The sequence below is a fragment of the Ascidiella aspersa genome, chromosome 9 (assembly GCF_963924565.1).
Source record: "Ascidiella aspersa chromosome 9, kaAscAspe10.2, whole genome shotgun sequence".
Taxonomy (NCBI): Eukaryota; Metazoa; Chordata; class Ascidiacea; order Phlebobranchia; family Ascidiidae; genus Ascidiella; species Ascidiella aspersa.
In genome coordinates, this window is record NC_139455.1 from 9277562 (window position 1) to 9297987 (window position 20426).

At 33.7% G+C, this 20426-nt stretch overlaps 35 non-coding genes across 35 annotated transcripts; all 35 read right to left on the bottom strand.

The window, feature by feature from the left end:
* Positions 1-117: 117 nt before the first annotated feature.
* Positions 118-207, bottom strand: Trnai-uau (transfer RNA isoleucine (anticodon UAU)). The gene is given in 2 exon segments: positions 118-153; positions 170-207. It is a non-coding gene; the product is annotated as a tRNA-Ile (tRNA).
* A 227-nt stretch (positions 208-434) lies between these two features.
* Trnaa-agc (transfer RNA alanine (anticodon AGC)) lies at positions 435-507 on the bottom strand. The gene has a single exon. It is a non-coding gene; the product is annotated as a tRNA-Ala (tRNA).
* Positions 508-1037: 530 nt separating this feature from the next.
* Positions 1038-1109, bottom strand: Trnat-agu (transfer RNA threonine (anticodon AGU)). Its single transcript has one exon. It is a non-coding gene; the product is annotated as a tRNA-Thr (tRNA).
* A 181-nt stretch (positions 1110-1290) lies between these two features.
* Positions 1291-1380, bottom strand: Trnai-uau (transfer RNA isoleucine (anticodon UAU)). Its single transcript is given in 2 exon segments — positions 1291-1326; positions 1343-1380. It is a non-coding gene; the product is annotated as a tRNA-Ile (tRNA).
* An 830-nt stretch (positions 1381-2210) lies between these two features.
* Positions 2211-2282, bottom strand: Trnat-agu (transfer RNA threonine (anticodon AGU)). Its single transcript has one exon. It is a non-coding gene; the product is annotated as a tRNA-Thr (tRNA).
* A 498-nt stretch (positions 2283-2780) lies between these two features.
* Positions 2781-2853, bottom strand: Trnaa-agc (transfer RNA alanine (anticodon AGC)). The gene has a single exon. It is a non-coding gene; the product is annotated as a tRNA-Ala (tRNA).
* A 228-nt stretch (positions 2854-3081) lies between these two features.
* Trnat-agu (transfer RNA threonine (anticodon AGU)) lies at positions 3082-3153 on the bottom strand. The gene has a single exon. It is a non-coding gene; the product is annotated as a tRNA-Thr (tRNA).
* Positions 3154-3334: 181 nt separating this feature from the next.
* Positions 3335-3424, bottom strand: Trnai-uau (transfer RNA isoleucine (anticodon UAU)). The gene is given in 2 exon segments: positions 3335-3370; positions 3387-3424. It is a non-coding gene; the product is annotated as a tRNA-Ile (tRNA).
* Positions 3425-4253: 829 nt separating this feature from the next.
* Positions 4254-4325, bottom strand: Trnat-agu (transfer RNA threonine (anticodon AGU)). Its single transcript has one exon. It is a non-coding gene; the product is annotated as a tRNA-Thr (tRNA).
* A 798-nt stretch (positions 4326-5123) lies between these two features.
* Positions 5124-5195, bottom strand: Trnat-agu (transfer RNA threonine (anticodon AGU)). Its single transcript has one exon. It is a non-coding gene; the product is annotated as a tRNA-Thr (tRNA).
* A 1101-nt stretch (positions 5196-6296) lies between these two features.
* Positions 6297-6368, bottom strand: Trnat-agu (transfer RNA threonine (anticodon AGU)). Its single transcript has one exon. It is a non-coding gene; the product is annotated as a tRNA-Thr (tRNA).
* A 181-nt stretch (positions 6369-6549) lies between these two features.
* On the bottom strand, positions 6550-6639 carry Trnai-uau (transfer RNA isoleucine (anticodon UAU)). The gene is given in 2 exon segments: positions 6550-6585; positions 6602-6639. It is a non-coding gene; the product is annotated as a tRNA-Ile (tRNA).
* An 830-nt stretch (positions 6640-7469) lies between these two features.
* Trnat-agu (transfer RNA threonine (anticodon AGU)) lies at positions 7470-7541 on the bottom strand. The gene has a single exon. It is a non-coding gene; the product is annotated as a tRNA-Thr (tRNA).
* A 181-nt stretch (positions 7542-7722) lies between these two features.
* Trnai-uau (transfer RNA isoleucine (anticodon UAU)) lies at positions 7723-7812 on the bottom strand. The gene is given in 2 exon segments: positions 7723-7758; positions 7775-7812. It is a non-coding gene; the product is annotated as a tRNA-Ile (tRNA).
* Positions 7813-8642: 830 nt separating this feature from the next.
* Trnat-agu (transfer RNA threonine (anticodon AGU)) lies at positions 8643-8714 on the bottom strand. Its single transcript has one exon. It is a non-coding gene; the product is annotated as a tRNA-Thr (tRNA).
* A 1089-nt stretch (positions 8715-9803) lies between these two features.
* Positions 9804-9875, bottom strand: Trnat-agu (transfer RNA threonine (anticodon AGU)). Its single transcript has one exon. It is a non-coding gene; the product is annotated as a tRNA-Thr (tRNA).
* A 181-nt stretch (positions 9876-10056) lies between these two features.
* Trnai-uau (transfer RNA isoleucine (anticodon UAU)) lies at positions 10057-10146 on the bottom strand. Its single transcript is given in 2 exon segments — positions 10057-10092; positions 10109-10146. It is a non-coding gene; the product is annotated as a tRNA-Ile (tRNA).
* A 227-nt stretch (positions 10147-10373) lies between these two features.
* On the bottom strand, positions 10374-10446 carry Trnaa-agc (transfer RNA alanine (anticodon AGC)). The gene has a single exon. It is a non-coding gene; the product is annotated as a tRNA-Ala (tRNA).
* A 530-nt stretch (positions 10447-10976) lies between these two features.
* Positions 10977-11048, bottom strand: Trnat-agu (transfer RNA threonine (anticodon AGU)). The gene has a single exon. It is a non-coding gene; the product is annotated as a tRNA-Thr (tRNA).
* A 1090-nt stretch (positions 11049-12138) lies between these two features.
* On the bottom strand, positions 12139-12210 carry Trnat-agu (transfer RNA threonine (anticodon AGU)). Its single transcript has one exon. It is a non-coding gene; the product is annotated as a tRNA-Thr (tRNA).
* A 181-nt stretch (positions 12211-12391) lies between these two features.
* On the bottom strand, positions 12392-12481 carry Trnai-uau (transfer RNA isoleucine (anticodon UAU)). Its single transcript is given in 2 exon segments — positions 12392-12427; positions 12444-12481. It is a non-coding gene; the product is annotated as a tRNA-Ile (tRNA).
* Positions 12482-13311: 830 nt separating this feature from the next.
* On the bottom strand, positions 13312-13383 carry Trnat-agu (transfer RNA threonine (anticodon AGU)). The gene has a single exon. It is a non-coding gene; the product is annotated as a tRNA-Thr (tRNA).
* Positions 13384-13564: 181 nt separating this feature from the next.
* Trnai-uau (transfer RNA isoleucine (anticodon UAU)) lies at positions 13565-13654 on the bottom strand. The gene is given in 2 exon segments: positions 13565-13600; positions 13617-13654. It is a non-coding gene; the product is annotated as a tRNA-Ile (tRNA).
* Positions 13655-14484: 830 nt separating this feature from the next.
* Positions 14485-14556, bottom strand: Trnat-agu (transfer RNA threonine (anticodon AGU)). Its single transcript has one exon. It is a non-coding gene; the product is annotated as a tRNA-Thr (tRNA).
* Positions 14557-14737: 181 nt separating this feature from the next.
* Trnai-uau (transfer RNA isoleucine (anticodon UAU)) lies at positions 14738-14827 on the bottom strand. The gene is given in 2 exon segments: positions 14738-14773; positions 14790-14827. It is a non-coding gene; the product is annotated as a tRNA-Ile (tRNA).
* An 830-nt stretch (positions 14828-15657) lies between these two features.
* Trnat-agu (transfer RNA threonine (anticodon AGU)) lies at positions 15658-15729 on the bottom strand. Its single transcript has one exon. It is a non-coding gene; the product is annotated as a tRNA-Thr (tRNA).
* Positions 15730-15910: 181 nt separating this feature from the next.
* Positions 15911-16002, bottom strand: Trnai-uau (transfer RNA isoleucine (anticodon UAU)). The gene is given in 2 exon segments: positions 15911-15946; positions 15963-16002. It is a non-coding gene; the product is annotated as a tRNA-Ile (tRNA).
* A 205-nt stretch (positions 16003-16207) lies between these two features.
* Positions 16208-16280, bottom strand: Trnaa-agc (transfer RNA alanine (anticodon AGC)). Its single transcript has one exon. It is a non-coding gene; the product is annotated as a tRNA-Ala (tRNA).
* Positions 16281-16811: 531 nt separating this feature from the next.
* Trnat-agu (transfer RNA threonine (anticodon AGU)) lies at positions 16812-16883 on the bottom strand. Its single transcript has one exon. It is a non-coding gene; the product is annotated as a tRNA-Thr (tRNA).
* Positions 16884-17064: 181 nt separating this feature from the next.
* On the bottom strand, positions 17065-17154 carry Trnai-uau (transfer RNA isoleucine (anticodon UAU)). The gene is given in 2 exon segments: positions 17065-17100; positions 17117-17154. It is a non-coding gene; the product is annotated as a tRNA-Ile (tRNA).
* A 227-nt stretch (positions 17155-17381) lies between these two features.
* Trnaa-agc (transfer RNA alanine (anticodon AGC)) lies at positions 17382-17454 on the bottom strand. The gene has a single exon. It is a non-coding gene; the product is annotated as a tRNA-Ala (tRNA).
* A 530-nt stretch (positions 17455-17984) lies between these two features.
* Trnat-agu (transfer RNA threonine (anticodon AGU)) lies at positions 17985-18056 on the bottom strand. The gene has a single exon. It is a non-coding gene; the product is annotated as a tRNA-Thr (tRNA).
* Positions 18057-19146: 1090 nt separating this feature from the next.
* Trnat-agu (transfer RNA threonine (anticodon AGU)) lies at positions 19147-19218 on the bottom strand. The gene has a single exon. It is a non-coding gene; the product is annotated as a tRNA-Thr (tRNA).
* Positions 19219-19399: 181 nt separating this feature from the next.
* Trnat-ugu (transfer RNA threonine (anticodon UGU)) lies at positions 19400-19489 on the bottom strand. Its single transcript is given in 2 exon segments — positions 19400-19435; positions 19452-19489. It is a non-coding gene; the product is annotated as a tRNA-Thr (tRNA).
* Positions 19490-20318: 829 nt separating this feature from the next.
* Positions 20319-20390, bottom strand: Trnat-agu (transfer RNA threonine (anticodon AGU)). Its single transcript has one exon. It is a non-coding gene; the product is annotated as a tRNA-Thr (tRNA).
* Positions 20391-20426: the final 36 nt, after the last annotated feature.

Genomic DNA, 20426 nt, shown 5'->3' on the forward strand with positions numbered 1-20426 from the left:
CAATTTTCAATGAATTGCAAACTGAAACTAACCGAAGATTGAGAAGTTTTGCAACAGGTCGATTTAAAACTACAAGTAATAACTATAATTGGCCCCTTGAAGTTGCCAAAATATTTCTGCTCCAGGTGAGGCTCGAACTGACAACCTCCGCATTTCTCCGGTACTATTGCATAAGTACGGCGCGCTAATCCATTGCGCCACTGGAGCGCTGCACAACAAATTTCTGTTATCTTTCAAATTTTTGATAAAATTTAAAAACTTATGAGTTTTGGAACTAGTACGAAATATTTCATTGCAGCAAAAACTTGTTCGACTAAAACATGAATAAATTAAACAACCAAATTATTTATGGATTTAATGTAAAAATAATCGATAGAACAAAAACTTGTATATTTCAAATCATCTATGATCAAACTGCACAAAATATAAAGGATTGGAGATGCCGGGTATCGATCCCGGTACCTCGCACATGCTAAGCGCGCGCTCTACCATCTGAGCTACATCCCCGATGAGAGCTATGCATTAATACATGTTCATCAAGAAATACTTTAATCAGTCATGTTTTATCCGGGATGATATAAATTTATTCTGATGTTTACCGAATAAATTACTTCAGAATTTAAAAAAAAGAATAAGAAACAACTATAATCCTGCTGAACCTATTTCTGTTTTAAAAATCTCCAGTTCATCTCATAGCATTCATTGTACAGTTGACTAAATATGAGTAATGAGAATTATTACCTGCTTTGTACAACTTTGTTCAACATGATTCATTGTATTAGTGCTAGGATTCCATTGAGAAATGTGTTAATCATAAATTTTGTTTTTTGTTTACAGCCAACCAAATTAAAGTTTACAAATTTTACTTGAATAAAACGAAAGTTGTTATGTTTAGTAAAACATTACTAGTTTGCTTTAACAAAAATGATTTTTGTAGTGTTTACCTTGTCGTTTAAAGCAATGATTGAAATAGAGCAGTTGCTCGAAATATTTCATCATTATTGCGAATTATTTTTTCGGTAAAATGTAATTCCGTAAGGCACCACTGGGGATCGAACCCAGGATCTCCTGTTTACTAGACAAGCGCTTTACCACTAAGCAATGGCGCTGCCGTGCAAAGAAGACTTTCTAAACCATTTTCGATAAGATAAGATAGCGTTCGCAAAGTTGTAACAATTTTCAATGAAATGCAAACTGAAACTAACCGAAGATTGAGAAGTTTTGCAACAGGTCGATTTTAAACTACAAGTAATAACTATAATTGGCCCCTTGAAGTTGCCAAAATATTTCTGCTCCAGGTGAGGCTCGAACTCACAACCTCCGCATTTCTCCGCTACTATTGTATAAGCACGGCGCGCTAACCGATTGCGCCACTGGAGCGCTGCACAACAAATTTCTGTTATCTTTCAAATTTTAGATAAAATTGAAAAACATATAAGTTTTGGAACTAGTACGAAATAATTCATTGCAGCAAAAACTTGTTCGACTAAAACATGAATTAATTGAACAACCAATTTATTTATGGATTTAATGTAAAAATAATCAATAGAACAAAAACTTGTATATTACAAATCATCTATGATCAAACTGCACAAAATATAAAGGATTGGAGATGCCGGGTATCGATCCCGGTACCTCGCACATGCTAAGCGCGCGCTCTACCATCTGAGCTACATCCACGATGAGAGCTATGCATTAATACATGTTCATCAAGAAATACTTTAATCAGTCCTGTTTTATCCGGGATGATATAAATTTATTCTGATGTTTACCGAATAAATTACTTCAGAATATAAAAAAAAGAATAAGAAACAACTATAATCGTGCTGAACCTATTTCTGTTTTAAAAATCTCTAGTTGATCTCATAGCATTCATTATACAGTTGACTAAATATGAGTAATGAGAATTATTACCTGCTTTGTACATCTTTGTTCAACATGATTCATTGTATTAGTGCTAGGATTCCATTGAGAAATGTGTTAATCATAAATTTTGTTTTTTGTTTACAGCCAACCAAATTAAAGTTTACAAATTTTACTTGAATAAAACGAAAGTTGTTATGTTTAGTAAAACATTACTAGTTTGCTTTAACAAAAATGATTTTTGTAGTGTTTACCTTGTCGTTTAAAGCAATGATTGAAATAGAGCAGTTGCTCGAAATATTTCATCATTATTGCGAATTATTTTTTCGGTAATATGTAATTCCGTAAGGCACCACTGGGGATCGAACCCAGGATCTCCTGTTTACTAGACAGGCGCTTTACCACTAAGCCATGGCGCCGCCGTGCAAAGAAGACTTTCTAAACCATTTTCCATAAGATAAGATAGCGTTCGCAAAGTTGTAACAATTTTCAATGAAATGCAAACTGAAACTAACCGAAGATTGAGAAGTTTTGCAACAGGTCGATTTTAAACTACAAGTAATAACTATAATTGGCCCCTTGAAGTTGCCAAAATATTTCTGCTCCAGGTGAGGCTCGAACTGACAACCTCCGCATTTCTCCGCTACTATTGCATAAGGACGGCGCGCTAACCGATTGCGCCACTGGAGCGCTGCACAACAAATTACTGTTATCTTTCAAATTTTAGATAAAATTTAAAAACTTATAAGTTTTGGAACTAGTACGAAATATTTCATTGCAGCAAAAACTTGTTCGACTAAAACATGAATAAATTAAACAACCAAATTATTTATGGATTTAATGTAAAAATAATCGATAGAACAAAAACTTGTATATTTCAAATCATTTATGATCAAACTGCACAAAATATAAAGGATTGGAGATGCCGGGTATCGATCCCGGTACCTCGCACATGCTAAGCGCGCGCTCTACCATCTGAGCTACATCCCCGATGAGAGCTATGCTTTAATACATGTTCATCAAGAAATACTTTAATCAGTCATGTTTTATCCGGGATGATATAAATTTATTCTGAGGTTTACCGAATAAATTACTTCAGAATATAAAAAAAAGAATAAGAAACAACTATAATCGTGCTGAACCTATTTCTGTTTTAGAAATCTCTAGTTCATCTCTCATTATTGCGAAATTATTTTTTCGGTAAAATGCAATTCCGTAAAGCACCACTGGGGATCGAACCCAGGATCTCCTGTTTACTAGACAGGCGCTTTACCACTAAGCCATGGCGCCGCCGTGCAAAGAAGACTTTCTAAACCATTTTCGATAAGATAAGATAGCGTTCGCAAAGTTATAACAATTTTTAATGAAATGCAACCTGAAACTAACCGAAGATTGAGAAGTTTTGCAACAGGTCGATTTTAAACTACAAGTAATAACTATAATTGGCCCCTTGAAGTTGACAAAATATTTCTGCTCCAGGTGAGGCTCGAACTCACAACCTCCACATTTCTCCGCTACTATTGTATAAGCACGGCGCGCTAACCAATTGCGCCACTGGAGCGCTGCACAACAAATTTCTGTTGTCTTTCAAATTTTAGATAAAATTTAAAAACATATAAGTTTTGGAACTATTACGAAATAATTCATTGCAGCAAAAACTTGTTCGACTAAAACATGAATTAATTAAACAACCAAATTATTTATGGTTTAATGTAAAAATAATCGATAGAACAAAAACTTGTATATTTCAAATCATCTATGATCAAACTGCACAAAATATAAAGGATTGGAGATGCCGGGTATCGATCCCGGTAACTCGCACATGCTAAGCGCGCGCTCTACCATCTGAGCTACATCCCCGATGAGATCAATGCATTAATACATGTCCATCAAGAAATACTTTAATCAGTCATGTTTTATCCGGGATGATATAAATTTATTCTGATGTTTACTGAATAAATTACTTCAGAATATAAAAAAAAGAATAAGAAATAACTATAATCGTGCTGAACCTATTTCTGTTTTAAAAATCTCCAGTTCATCTCATAGCATTCATTATACAATTGACTAAATATGAGTAATGAGAATTATAACCTGCTTTGTACAACTTTGTTCAACATGATTCATTGTATTAGTGCTAGGATTCCATTGAGAATTGTGTTAATCATAAATTTTGTTTTTTGTTTACAGCCAACCAAATTAAAGTTTACAAATTTTACTTGAATAAAACGAAAGTTGTTATGTTTAGTAAAACATTACTAGTTTGCTTTAACAAAAATGATTTTTGTAGTGTTTACCTTGTCGTTTAAAGCAATGATTGAAATAGAGCAGTTGCTCGAAATATTTCATCATTATTGCGAATTATTTTTTCGGTAAAATGCAATTCCGTAAGGCACCACTGGGGATCGAACCCAGGATCTCCTGTTTACTAGACAGGCGCTTTACCACTAAGCCATGGCGCCGCCGTGCAAAGAAGACTTTCTAAACCATTTTCCATAAGATAAGATAGCGTTCGCAAATTGTAACAATTTTCAATGAAATGCAAACTGAAACTAACCGAAGATTGAGAAGTTTTGCAACAGGTCGATTTTAAACTACAAGTAATAACTATAATTGGCCCCTTGAAGTTGCCAAAATATTTCTGCTCCAGGTGAGGCTCGAACTGACAACCTCCGCATTTCTCCGCTACTATTGCATAAGGACGGCGCGCTAACCGATTGCGCCACTGGAGCGCTGCACAACAAATTACTGTTATCTTTCAAATTTTAGATAAAATTTGAAAACTTATAAGTTTTGGAACTAGTACGAAATATTTCATTGCAGCAAAAACTTGTTCGACTAAAACATGAATAAATTAAACAACCAAATTATTTATGGATTTAATGTAAAAATAATCGATAGAACAAAAACTTGTATATTTCAAATCATTTATGATCAAACTGCACAAAATATAAAGGATTGGAGATGCCGGGTATCGATCCCGGTACCTCGGACATGCTAAGCGCGCGCTCTACCATCTGAGCTACATCCCCGATGAGAGCTATGCATTAATACATGTTCATCAAGAAATACTTTAATCAGTTATGTTTTATCCGGGATGATATAAATTTATTCTGAGGTTTACCGAATAAATTACTTCAGAATATAAAAAAAAGAATAAGAAACAACTATAATCGTGCTGAACCTATTTCTGTTTTAAAAATCTCTAGTTCATCTCTCATTATTGCGAAATTATTTTTTCGGTAAAATGCAATTCCGTAAGGCACCACTGGGGATCGAACCCAGGATCTCCTGTTTACTAGACAGGCGCTTTACCACTAAGCCATGGCGCCGCCGTGCAAAGAAGACTTTCTAAACCATTTTCGATAAGATAAGATAGCGTTCGCAAAGTTATAACAATTTTTAATGAAATGCAACCTGAAACTAACCGAAGATTGAGAAGTTTTGCAACAGGTCGATTTTAAACTACAAGTAATAACTATAATTGGCCCCTTGAAGTTGACAAAATATTTCTGCTCAAGGTGAGGCTCGAACTCACAACCTCCACATTTCTCCGCTACTATTGTATAAGCACGGCGCGCTAACCAATTGCGCCACTGGAGCGCTGCACAACAAATTTCTGTTATCTTTCAAATTTTAGATAAAATTTAAAAACATATAAGTTTTGGAACTATTACGAAATAATTCATTGCAGCAAAAACTTGTACGACTAAAACATGAATTAATTAAACAACCAAATTATTTATGGATTTAATGTAAAAATAATCGATAGAACAAAAACTTGTATATTTCAAATCATCTATGATCAAACTGCACAAAATATAAAGGATTGGAGATGCCGGGTATCGATCCCGGTAACTCGCACATGCTAAGCGCGCGCTCTACCATCTGAGCTACATCCCCGATGAGATCTATGCATTAATACATGTCCATCAAGAAATACTTTAATCAGTCATGTTTTATCCGGGATGATATAAATTTATTCTGATGTTTACTGAATAAATTACTTCAGAATATAAAAAAAAGAATAAGAAATAACTATAATCGTGCTGAACCTATTTCTGTTTTAAAAATCTCCAGTTCATCTCATAGCATTCATTATACAATTGACTAAATATGAGTAATGAGAATTATAACCTGCTTTGTACAACTTTGTTCAACATGATTCATTGTATTAGTGCTAGGATTCCATTGAGAAATGTGTTAATCATAAATTTTGTTTTTTGTTTACAGCCAACCAAATTAAAGTTTACAAATTTTACTTGAATAAAACGAAAGTTGTTATGTTTAGTAAAACATTACTAGTTTGCTTTAACAAAAATGATTTTTGTAGTGTTTACCTTGTCGTTTAAAGCAATGATTGAAATAGAGCAGTTGCTCGAAATATTTCATCATTATTGCGAATTATTTTTTCGGTAAAATGCAATTCCGTAAGGCACCACTGGGGATCGAACCCAGGATCTCCTGTTTACTAGACAGGCGCTTTACCACTAAGCCATGGCGCCGCCGTGCAAAGAAGACTTTCTAAACCATTTTCGATAAGATAAGATAGCGTTCGCAAAGTTATAACAATTTTTAATGAAATGCAACCTGAAACTAACCGAAGATTGAGAAGTTTTGCAACAGGTCGATTTTAAACTACAAGTAATAACTATAATTGGCCCCTTGAAGTTGTCAAAATATTTCTGCTCCAGGTGAGGCTCGAACTCACAACCTCCGCATTTCTCCGCTACTATTGTATAAGCACGGCGCGCTAACCAATTGCGCCACTGGAGCGCTGCACAACAAATTTCTGTTATCTTTCAAATTTTAGATAAAATTTAAAAACATATAAGTTTTGGAACTATTACGAAATAATTCATTGCAGCAAAAACTTGTTCGACTAAAACATGAATTAATTAAACAACCAAATTATTTATGGATTTAATGTAAAAATAATCGATAGAACAAAAACTTGTATATTTCAAATCATCTATGATCAAACTGCACAAAATATAAAGGATTGGAGATGCCGGGTATCGATCCCGGTAACTCGCACATGCTAAGCGCGCGCTCTACCATCTGAGCTACATCCCCGATGAGATCTATGCATTAATACATGTCCATCAAGAAATACTTTAATCAGTCATGTTTTATCCGGGATGATATAAATTTATTCTGATGTTTACTGAATAAATTACTTCAGAATATAAAAAAAAGAATAAGAAATAACTATAATCGTGCTGAACCTATTTCTGTTTTAAAAATCTCCAGTTCATCTCATAGCATTCATTATACAATTGACTAAATATGAGTAATGAGAATTATAACCTGCTTTGTACAACTTTGTTCAACATGATTCATTGTATTAGTGCTAGGATTCCATTGAGAAATGTGTTAATCATAAATTTTGTTTTTTGTTTACAGCCAACCAAATTAAAGTTTACAAATTTTACTTGAATAAAACGAAAGTTGTTATGTTTAGTAAAACATTACTAGTTTGCTTTAACAAAAATGATTTTTGTAGTGTTTACCTTGTCGTTTAAAGCAATGATTGAAATAGAGCAGTTGCTCGAAATATTTCATCATTATTGCGAATTATTTTTTCGGTAAAATGCAATTCCGTAAGGCACCACTGGGGATCGAACCCAGGATCTCCTGTTTACTAGACAGGCGCTTTACCACTAAGCCATGGCGCCGCCGTGCAAAGAAGACTTTCTAAACCATTTTCGATAAGATAAGATAGCGTTCGCAAAGTTATAACAATTTTTAATGAAATGCAAACTGAAACTAACCGAAGATTGAGAAGTTTTGCAACAGGTCGATTTTAAACTACAAGTAATAACTATAATTGGCCCCTTGAAGTTGACAAAATATTTCTGCTCCAGGTGAGGCTCGAACTCACAACCTCCGCATTTCTCCGCTACTATTGTATAAGCACGGCGCGCTAACCAATTGCGCCACTGGAGCGCTGCACAACAAATTTCTGTTATCTTTCAAATTTTAGATAAAATTTAAAAACATATAAGTTTTGGAACTATTACGAAATAATTCATTGCTGCAAAAACTTGTTCGACTAAAACATGAATTAATTAAACAACCAAATTATTTATGGATTTAATGTAAAAATAATCGATAGAACAAAAACTTGTATATTTCAAATCATCTATGATCAAACTGCACAAAATATAAAGGATTGGAGATGCCCGGTATCGATCCCGGTACCTCGCACATGCTAAGCGCGCGCTCTACCATCTGAGCTACATCCCCGATGAGATCTATGCATTAATACACGTTCATCAAGAAATACTTTAATCAGTCATGTTTTATCCGGGATGATATAAATTTATTCTGATGTTTACTGAATAAATTACTTCAGAATATAAAAAAAAGAATAAGAAACAACTATAATCGTGCTGAACCTATTTCTGTTTTAAAAATCTCCAGTTCATCTCATAGCATTCATTATACAATTGACTAATAATGAGTAATGACAATTATTACCTGCTTTGTACAACTTTGTTCAACATGATTCATTGTATTAGTGCTAGGATTCCATTGAGAAATGTGTTAATCATAAATTTTGATTTTTGTTTACAGCCAACCAAATTAAATTTTACAAATTTTACTTGAATAAAACGAAAGTTGTTATGTTTAGTAAAACATTACTAGTTTGCTTTAACAAAAATGATTTTTGTAGTGTTTACCTTGTCGTTTAAAGCAATGATTGAAATAGAGCAGTTGCTCGAAATATTTCATCATTATTGCGAATTATTTTTTCGGTAAAATGCAATTCCGTAAGGCACCACTGGGGATCGAACCCAGGATCTCCTGTTTACTAGACAGGCGCTTTACCACTAAGCCATGGCGCCGCCGTGCAAAGAAGACTTTCTTAACCATTTTCGATAAGATAAGATAGCGTTCGCAAAGTTGTAACAATTTTTAATGAAATGCAAAATGAAACTAACCGAAGATTGAGAAGTTTTGCAACAGGTCGATTTTAAACTACAAGTAATAACTATAATTGGCCCCTTGAAGTTGCCAAAATATTTCTGCTCCAGGTGAGGCTCGAACTCACAACCTCCGCATTTATCCGCTACTATTGTATTAGTACGGCGCGCTAACCGATTGCGCCACTGGAGCGCTGCACAACAAATTTCTGTTATCTTTCAAATTTTAGATAAAATCAAATTTTAGATAAAATTTAAAAACATATAAGTTTTGGACCTATTACGAAATAATTCATTGCAGCAAAAACTTGTTCGACTAAAACATGGATTTAATGTAAAAATAATCGATAGAACAAAAACTTGTATATTTGAAATCATCTATGATCAAACTGCACAAAATATAAAGGATTGGAGATGCTGGGTATCGATCCCGGTACCTCGCACATGCTAAGCGCGCGCTCTACCATCTGAGCTACATCCCCGATGAGAGCTGTGCATTAATACATGTTCATCAAGAAATACTTTAATCAGTCATGTTTTATCCGGGATGATATAAATTTATTCTGATGTTTACTGAATAAATTACTTCAGAATATAAAAAAAAGAATAAGAAACAACTATAATCGTGCTGAACCTATTTCTGTTTTAAAAATCTCCAGTTCATCCATAGCATTCATTGTACAGTTGACTAAACATGAGTAATGAGAATTATTACCTGCTTTGTACAACTTTGTTCAACATGATTCATTGTATTAGTGCTAGGATTCCATTGAGGAATGTATTAATCATAAATTTTGTTTTTTGTTTACAGCCAACCAAATTAAAGTTTACGAATTCTACTTGAATAAAACGAAAGTTGTTATGTTTAGTAAAACATTACTAGTTTGCTTTAACAAAAATGATTTTTGTAGTGTTTACCTTGTCGTTTAAAGCAATGATTGAAATAGAGCAGTTGCTCGAAATATTTCATCATTATTGCAAATTATTTTTTCGGTAAAATGCAATTCCGTAAGGCACCACTGGGGATCGAACCCAGGATCTCCTGTTTACTAGACAGGCGCTTTACCACTAAGCCATGGCGCCGCCGTGCAAAGAAGATTTTCTAAACCATTTTCGATAAGATAAGATAGCGTTCGCAAAGTTGTAACAATTTTCAATGAAATGCAAACTTAACCTAACCGAATATTGAGAAGTTTTGCAACAGGTCGATTTTAAACTACAAGTAATAACTATAATTGGCCCCTTGAAGTTGCCAAAATATTTCTGCTCCAGGTGAGGCTCGAACTCACAACCTTCGCATTTCTCCGCTACTATTGTATAAGCACGGCGCGCTAACCGATTGCGCCACTGGAGCGCTGCACAACAAATTTCTGTTATCTTTCAAATTTTAGATAAAATTTAAAAACATATAAGTTTTGGAACTATTACGAAATAATTCATTGCAGCAAAAACTTGTTCGACTAAAACATGAATTAATTAAACAACCAAATTATTTATGGATTTAATGTAAACATAATCGATAGAACAAAAACTTGTATATTTCAAATCATCTATGATCAAACTGCACAAAATATAAAGGATTGGAGATGCCGGGTATCGATCCCGGTACCTCGCACATGCTAAGCGCGCGCTCTACCATCTGAGCTACATCCCCGATTAGAGCTATGCATTAATACATGTTCATCAAGAAATACTTTAATCAGTCATGTTTTATCCGGGATGATATAAATTTATTCTGATGTTTACCGAATAAATTACTTCAGAATATAAAAAAAAGAATAAGCAACAACTATAATCGTGCTGAACCTATTTCTGTTTTAAAAATCTCCAGTTCATCTCATAGCATTCATTATACAGTTGACTAAATATGAGTAATGAGAATTATTACCTGCTTTGTACAACTTTGTTCAACATGATTCATTGTATTAGTGCTAGGATTCCATTGAGAAATGTGTTAATCATAAATTTTGTTTTTTGTTTACAGCCAACCAAATTAAAGTTTACAAATTTTACTTGAATAAAACGAAAGTTGTTATGTTTAGTAAAACATTACTAGTTTGCTTTAACAAAAATGATTTTTGTAGTGTTTACCTTGTCGTTTGAAGCAATGATTGAAATAGAGCAGTTGCTCGAAATATTTCATCATTATTGCGAATTATTTTTTCGGTAAAATGCAATTCCGTAAGGCACCACTGGGGATCGAACCCAGGATCTCCTGTTTACTAGACAGGCGCTTTACCACTAAGCCATGGCGCCGCCGTGCAAAGAAGACTTTCTCAACCATTTTCGATAAGATAAGATAGCGTTCGCAAAGTTGTAACAATTTTTAATGAAATGCAAACTGAAACTAGCCGAAGATTGAGAAGTTTTGCAACAGGTCGATTTTAAACTACAAGTAATAACTATAATTGGCCCCTTGAAGTTGCCAAAATATTTCTGCTCCAGGAGAGGCTCGAACTCACAACCTCCGCATTTATCCGCTACTATTGTATTAGTACGGCGCGCTAACCGATTGCGCCACTGGAGCGCTGCACAACAAATTTCTGTTATCTTTCAAATTTTAGATAAAATCAAATTTTAGATAAAATTTAAAAACATATAAGTTTTGGACCTATTACGAAATAATTCATTGCAGCAAAAACTTGTTCGACTAAAACATGGATTTAATGTAAAAATAATCGATAGAACAAAAACTTGTATATTTGAAATCATCTATGATCAAACTGCACAAAATATAAAGGATTGGAGATGCCGGGTATCGATCCCGGTAACTCGCACATGCTAAGCGCGCGCTCTACCATCTGAGCTACATCCCCGATGAGATCTATGCATTAATACATGTCCATCAAGAAATACTTTAATCAGTCATGTTTTATCCGGGATGATATAAATTTATTCTGATGTTTACTGAATAAATTACTTCAGAATATAAAAAAAAGAATAAGAAATAACTATAATCGTGCTGAACCTATTTCTGTTTTAAAAATCTCCAGTTCATCTCATAGCATTCATTATACAATTGACTAAATATGAGTAATGAGAATTATAACCTGCTTTGTACAACTTTGTTCAACATGATTCATTGTATTAGTGCTAGGATTCCATTGAGAAATGTGTTAATCATAAATTTTGTTTTTTGTTTACAGCCAACCAAATTAAAGTTTACAAATTTTACTTGAATAAAACGAAAGTTGTTATGTTTAGTAAAACATTACTAGTTTGCTTTAACAAAAATGATTTTTGTAGTGTTTACCTTGTCGTTTAAAGCAATGATTGAAATAGAGCAGTTGCTCGAAATATTTCATCATTATTGCGAATTATTTTTTCGGTAAAATGCAATGCCGTAAGGCACCACTGGGGATCGAACCCAGGATCTCCTGTTTACTAGACAGGCGCTTTACCACTAAGCCATGGCGCCGCCGTGCAAAGAAGACTTTCTAAACCATTTTTGATAAGATAAGATAGCGTTCGCAAAGTTATAACAATTTTTAATGAAATGCAAACTGAAACTAAACGAAGATTGAGAAGTTTTGCAACAGGTCGATTTTAAACTACAAGTAATAACTATAATTGGCCCCTTGAAGTTGACAAAATATTTCTGCTCCAGGTGAGGCTCGAACTCACAACCTCCGCATTTCTCCGCTACTATTGTATAAGCACGGCGCGCTAACCAATTGCGCCACTGGAGCGCTGCACAACAAATTTCTGTTATCTTTCAAATTTTAGATAAAATTTAAAAACATATAAGTTTTGGAACTATTACGAAATAATTCATTGCAACAAAAACTTGTTCGACTAAAACATGAATTAATTAAACAACCAAATTATTTATGGATTTAATGTAAAAATAATCGATAGAACAAAAACTTGTATATTTCAAATCATCTATGATCAAACTGCACAAAATATAAAGGATTGGAGATGCCCGGTATCGATCCCGGTACCTCGCACATGCTAAGCGCGCGCTCTACCATCTGAGCTACATCCCCGATGAGATCTATGCATTAATACACGTTCATCAAGAAATACTTTAATCAGTCATGTTTTATCCGGGATGATATAAATTTATTCTGATGTTTACTGAATAAATTACTTCAGAATATAAAAAAAAGAATAAGAAACAACTATAATCGTGCTGAACCTATTTCTGTTTTAAAAATCTCCAGTTCATCTCATAGCATTCATTATACAATTGACTAAATATGAGTAATGAGAATTATTACCTGCTTCGTACAACTTGGTTCAACATGATTCATTGTATTAGTGCTAGGATTCCATTGAGAAATGTGTTAATCATAAATTTTGTTTTTTGTTTACAGCCAACCAAATTAAAGTTTACAAATTTTACTTGAATAAAACGAAAGTTGTTATGTTTAGTAAAACATTACTAGTTTGCTTTACCAAAAATGATTTTTGTAGTGTTTACCTTGTCGTTTAAAGCAATGATTGAAATAGAGCAGTTGCTCGAAATATTTCATCATTATTGCGAATTATTTTTTCGGTAAAATGCAATTCCGTAAGGCACCACTGGGGATCGAACCCAGGATCTCCTGTTTACTAGACAGGCGCTTTACCACTAAGCCATGGCGCCGCCGTGCAAAGAAGACTTTCTAAACCATTTTCGATAAGATAAGATAGCGTTCGCAAAGTTATAACAATTTTTAATGAAATGCAAACTGAAACTAACCGAAGATTGAGAAGTTTTGCAACAGGTCGATTTTAAACTACAAGTAATAAATATAATTGGCCCTTTGAAGTTGACAAAATATTTCTGCTCCAGGTGAGGCTCGAACTCACAACCTCCGCATTTCTCCGCTACTATTGTATAAGCACGGCGCGTTAACCAATTGCGCCACTGGAGCGCTGCACAACAAATTTCTGTTATCTTTCAAATTTTAGATAAAATTTAAAAACATATAAGTTTTGGAACTATTACGAAATAATTCATTGCAGCAAAAACTTGTTCGACTAAAACATGAATTAATTAAACAACCAAATTATTTATGGATTTAATGTAAAAATAATCGATAGAACAAAAACTTGTATATTTCAAATCATCTATGATCAAACTGCACAAAATATAAAGGATTGGAGATGCCGGGTATCGATCCCGGTACCTCGGACATGCTAAGCGCGCGCTCTACCATCTGAGCTACATCCCCGATGTGATCTATGCATTAATACATGTCCATCAAGAAATACTTTAATCAGTCATGTTTTATCCGGGATGATATAAATTTATTCTGATGTTTACTGAATAAATTACTTCAGAATATTAAAAAAAGAATAAGAAATAACTATAATCGTGCTGAACCTATTTCTGTTTTAAAAATCTCCAGTTCATCTCATAGCATTCATTATACAATTGACTAAATATGAGTAATGAGAATTATAACCTGCTTTGTACAACTTTGTTCAACATGATTCATTGTATTAGTGCTAGGATTCCATTGAGAAATGTGTTAATCATAAATTTTGTTTTTTGTTTACAGCCAACCAAATTAAAGTTTACAAATTTTACTTGAATAAAACGAAAGTTGTTATGTTTAGTAAAACATTACTAGTTTGCTTTAACAAAAATGATTTTTGTAGTGTTTACCTTGTCGTTTAAAGCAATGATTGAAATAGAGCAGTTGCTCGAAATATTTCATCATTATTGCGAATTATTTTTTCGGTAAAATGCAATTCCGTAAGGCACCACTGGGGATCGAACCCAGGATCTCCTGTTTACTAGACAGGCGCTTTACCACTAAGCCATGGCGCCGCCGTGCAAAGAAGACTTTCTAAACCATTTTCGATAAGATAAGATAGCGTTCGCAAAGTTATAACAATTTTTAATGAAATGCAAACTGAAACTAACCGAAGATTGAGAAGTTTTGCAACAGGTCGATTTTAAACTACAAGTAATAACTATAATTGGCCCCTTGAAGTTGACAAAATATTTCTGCTCCAGGTGAGGCTCGAACTCACAACCTCCGCATTTCTCCGCTACTATTGTATAAGCACGGCGCGCTAACCAATTGCGCCACTGGAGCGCTGCACAACAAATTTCTGTTATCTTTCAAATTTTAGATAAAATTTAAAAACATATAAGTTTTGGAACTATTACGAAATAATTCATTGCAGCAAAAACTTGTTCGACTAAAACATGAATTAATTAAACAACCAAATTATTTATGGATTTAATGTAAAAATAATCGATAGAACAAAAACTTGTATATTTCAAATCATCTATGATCAAACTGCACAAAATAAAAAGGATTGGAGATGCCCGGTATCGATCCCGGTACCTCGCACATGCTAAGCGCGCGCTCTACCATCTGAGCTACATCCCCGATGAGATCTATGCATTAATACACGTTCATCAAGAAATACTTTAATCAGTCATGTTTTATCCGGGATGATATAAATTTATTCTGATGTTTACTGAATAAATTACTTCAGAATATAAAAAAAAGAATAAGAAACAACTATAATCGTGCTGAACCTATTTCTGTTTTAAAAATCTCCAGTTCATCTCATAGCATTCATTATACAATTGACTAAATATGAGTAATGAGAATTATTACCTGCTTCGTTCAACTTGGTTCAACATGATTCATTGTATTAGTGCTAGGATTCCATTGAGAAATGTGTTAATCATAAATTTTGTTTTTTGTTTACAGCCAACCAAATTAAAGTTTACAAATTTTACTTGAATAAAACGAAAGTTGTTATGTTTAGTAAAACATTACTAGTTTGCTTTACCAAAAATGATTTTTGTAGTGTTTACCTTGTCGTTTAAAGCAATGATTGAAATAGAGCAGTTGCTCGAAATATTTCATCATTATTGCGAATTATTTTTTCGGTAAAATGCAATTCCGTAAGGCACCACTGGGGATCGAACCCAGGATCTCCTGTTTACTAGACAGGCGCTTTACCACTAAGCCATGGCGCCGCCGTGCAAAGAAGACTTTCTAAACCATTTTCGATAAGATAAGATAGCGTTCGCAAAGTTATAACAATTTTTAATGAAATGCAAACTGAAACTAACCGAAGATTGAGAAGATTTGCAACAGGTCGATTTTAAACTACAAGTAATAAATATAATTGGCCCTTTGAAGTTGACAAAATATTTCTGCTCCAGGTGAGGCTCGAACTCACAACCTCCGCATTTCTCCGCTACTATTGTATAAGCACGGCGCGTTAACCAATTGCGCCACTGGAGAGCTGCACAACAAATTTCTGTTATCTTTCAAATTTTAGAGTTTTGGAACTATTACGAAATAATTCATTGCAGCAAAAACTTGTTCGACTAAAACATGAATTAATTAAACAACCAAATTATTTATGGATTTAATGTAAAAATAATCGATAGAACAAAAACTTGTATATTTCAAATCATCTATGATCAAACTGCACAAAATATAAAGGATTGGAGATGCCGGGTATCGATCCCGGTACCTCGCACATGCTAAGCGCGCGCTCTACCATCTGAGCTACATCCCCGATGAGATCTATGCATTAATACATGTTCATCAAGAAATACTTTAATCAGTCATGTTTTATCCGGGATGATATAAATTTATTCTGATGTTTACTGAATAAATTACTTCAGAATATAAAAAAAAAGAATAAGAAACAACTATAATCGTGCTGAACCTATTTCTGTTTTAAAAATCTCCAGTTCATCTCATAGCATTCATTATACAATTGACTAATAATGAGTAATGAGAATTATTACCTGCTTTGTACAACTTTGTTCAACATGATTCATTGTATTAGTGCTAGGATTCCATTGAGAAATGTGTTAATCATAAATTTTGTTTTTTGTTTACAGCCAACCAAATTAAAGTTTACAAATTTTACTTGAATAAAACGAAAGTTGTTATGTTTAGTAAAACATTACTAGTTTGCTTTAACAAAAATGATTTTTGTAGTGTTTACCTTATCGTTTAAAGCAATGATTGAAATAGAGCAGTTGCTCGAAATATTTCATCATTATTGCGAATTATTTTTTCGGTAAAATGCAATTCCGTAAGGCACCACTGGGGATCGAACCCAGGATCTCCTGTTTACTAGACAGGCGCTTTACCACTAAGCCATGGCGCCGCCGTGCAAAGAAGACTTTCTTAACCATTTTCGATAAGATAAGATAGCGTTCGCAAAGTTGTAACAATTTTTAATGAAATGCAAACTGAAACTAACCGAAGATTGAGAAGTTTTGCAACAGGTCGAGTTTAAACTACAAGTAATAACTATAATTGGCCCCTTGAAGTTGCCAAAATATTTCTGCTCCAGGTGAGGCTCGAACTCACAACCTCCGCATTTCTCCGCTACTATTGTATAAGCACGGCGCGCTAACCAATTGCGCCACTGGAGCGCTGCACAACAAATTTCTGTTATCTTTCAAATTTTAGATAAAATTTAAAAACATATAAGTTTTGGAACTATTACGAAATAATTCATTGCAGCAAAAACTTGTTCGACTAAAACATGAATTAATTAAACAACCAAATTATTTATGGATTTAATGTAAACATAATCGATAGAACAAAAACTTGTATATTTCAAATCATCTATGATCAAACTGCACAAAATATAAAGGATTGGAGATGCCGGGTATCGATCCCGGTACCTCGCACATGCTAAGCGCGCGCTCTACCATCTGAGCTACATCCCCGATGAGAGCTATGCATTAATACATGTTCATCAAGAAATACTTTAATCAGTCATGTTTTATCCGGGATGATATAAATTTATTCTGATGTTTACCGAATAAATTACTTCAGAATATAAAAAAAAGAATAAGCAACAACTATAATCGTGCTGAACCTATTTCTGTTTTAAAAATCTCCAGTTCATCTCATAGCATTCATTATACAGTTGACTAAATATGAGTAATGAGAATTATTACCTGCTTTGTACAACTTTGTTCAACATGATTCATTGTATTAGTGCTAGGATTCCATTGAGAAATGTGTTAATCATAAATTTTGTTTTTTGTTTACAGCCAACCAAATTAAAGTTTACAAATTTTACTTGAATAAAACGAAAGTTGTTATGTTTAGTAAAACATTACTAGTTTGCTTTAACAAAAATGATTTTTGTATTGTTTACCTTGTCGTTTGAAGCAATGATTGAAATAGAGCAGTTGCTCGAAATATTTCATCATTATTGCGAATTATTTTTTCGGTAAAATGCAATTCCGTAAGGCACCACTGGGGATCGAACCCAGGATCTCCTGTTTACTAGACAGGCGCTTTACCACTAAGCCATGGCGCCGCCGTGCAAAGAAGACTTTCTCAACCATTTTCGATAAGATAAGATAGCGTTCGCAAAGTTGTAACAATTTTTAATGAAATGCAAACTGAAACTAGCCGAAGATTGAGAAGTTTTGCAACAGGTCGATTTTAAACTACAAGTAATAACTATAATTGGCCCCTTGAAGTTGCCAAAATATTTCTGCTACAGGAGAGGCTCGAACTCACAACCTCCGCATTTATCCGCTACTATTGTATTAGTACGGCGCGCTAACCGATTGCGCCACTGGAGCGCTGCACAACAAATTTCTGTTATCTTTCAAATTTTAGATAAAATCAAATTTTAGATAAAATTTAAAAACATATAAGTTTTGGACCTATTACGAAATAATTCATTGCAGCAAAAACTTGTTCGACTAAAACATGGATTTAATGTAAAAATAATCGATAGAACAAAAACTTGTATATTTGAAATCATCTATGATCAAACTGCACAAAATATAAAGGATTGGAGATGCCGGGTATCGATCCCGGTAACTCGCACATGCTAAGCGCGCGCTCTACCATCTGAGCTACATCCCCGATGAGAGCTGTGCATTAATACATGTCCATCAAGAAATACTTTAATCAGTCATGTTTTATCCGGGATGATATAAATTTATTCTGATGTTTACTGAATAAATTACTTCAGAATATAAAAAAAAGAAGAAGAAATAACTATAATCGTGCTGAACCTATTTCTGTTTTAAAAATCTCCAGTTCATCTCATAGCATTCATTATACAATTGACTAAATATGAGTAATGAGAATTATAACCTGCTTTGTACAACTTTGTTCAACATGATTCATTGTATTAGTGCTAGGATTCCATTGAGAAATGTGTTAATCATAAATTTTGTTTTTTGTTTACAGCCAACCAAATTAAAGTTTACAAATTTTACTTGAATAAAACGAAAGTTGTTATGTTTAGTAAAACATTACTAGTTTGCTTTAACAAAAATGATTTTTGTAGTGTTTACCTTGTCGTTTAAAGCAATGATTGAAATAGAGCAGTTGCTCGAAATATTTCATCATTATTGCGAATTATTTTTTCGGTAAAATGCAATTCCGTAAGGCACCACTGGGGATCGAACCCAGGATCTCCTGTTTACTAGACAGGCGCTTTACCACTAAGCCATGGCGCCGCCGTGCAAAGAAGATTTTCTAAACCATTTTCGATAAGATAAGATAGCGTTCGCAAAGTTGTAACAATTTTCAATGAAATGCAAACTTAACCTAACCGAATATTGAGAAGTTTTGCAACAGGTCGATTTTAAACTACAAGTAATAACTATAATTGGCCCCTTGAAGTTGCCAAAATATTTCTGCTCCAGGTGAGGCTCGAACTCACAACCTCCGCATTTCTCCGCTACTATTGTACAAGCACGGCGCGCTAACCAATTGCGCCACTGGAGCGCTGCACAACAAATTTCTGTTATCTTTCAAATTTTAGATAAAATTTAAAAACATATAAGTTTTGGAACTATTATGAAATAATTCATTGCAGCAAAAACTTGTTCGACTAAAACATGATTTAATTAAACAACCAAAATATTTATGGATTCAATGTAAAAATAATCGTTAGAACAAAAACTTGTATATTTCAAATCATCTATGATCAAACTGCACAAAATATAAAGGATTGGTGCTGCCGGGTATCGATCCCGGTACCTCGCACATGCTAAGCGCGCGCTCTACCATCTGAGCTACATCCCCGATGAGAGCTATGCATTATTACATGTTCATCAAGAAATACTTTAATCAGTCATGTTTTATCCGGGATGATATAAATTTATTCTGATGTTTACCGAATAAATTACTTCAGAATATAAAAAAAAGAATAAGAAACAACTATAATCGTGCTGAACATATTTTTGTTTTAAAAATCTGCAGTTCATCTCATAGCATTCATTATACAGTTGACTAAATATGAGTAATGAGAATTATTACCTGCTTTGTACAACTTTGTTCAACATGATTCATTGTATTAGTGCTAGGATTCCATTGAGAAATGTATTAATCATAATTTTGTTTTTTGTTTACAGCCAACCAAATTAAAGTTTACAAATTTTACTTGAATAAAACGAAAGTTGTTATGTTTAGTAAAACATTACTAGTTTGCTTTAACAAAAATGATTTTTGTAGTGTTTACCTTGTCGTTTAAACCAATGATTGAAATAGAGCAGTTGCTCGAAATATTTCATCATTATTGCGAATTATTTTTTCGGTAAAATGCAATTCCGTAAGGCACCACTGGGGATCGAACCCAGGATCTCCTGTTTACTAGACAGGCGCTTTACCACTAAGCCATGGCGCCGCCGTGCAAAGAAGACTTTCTTAACCATTTTCGATA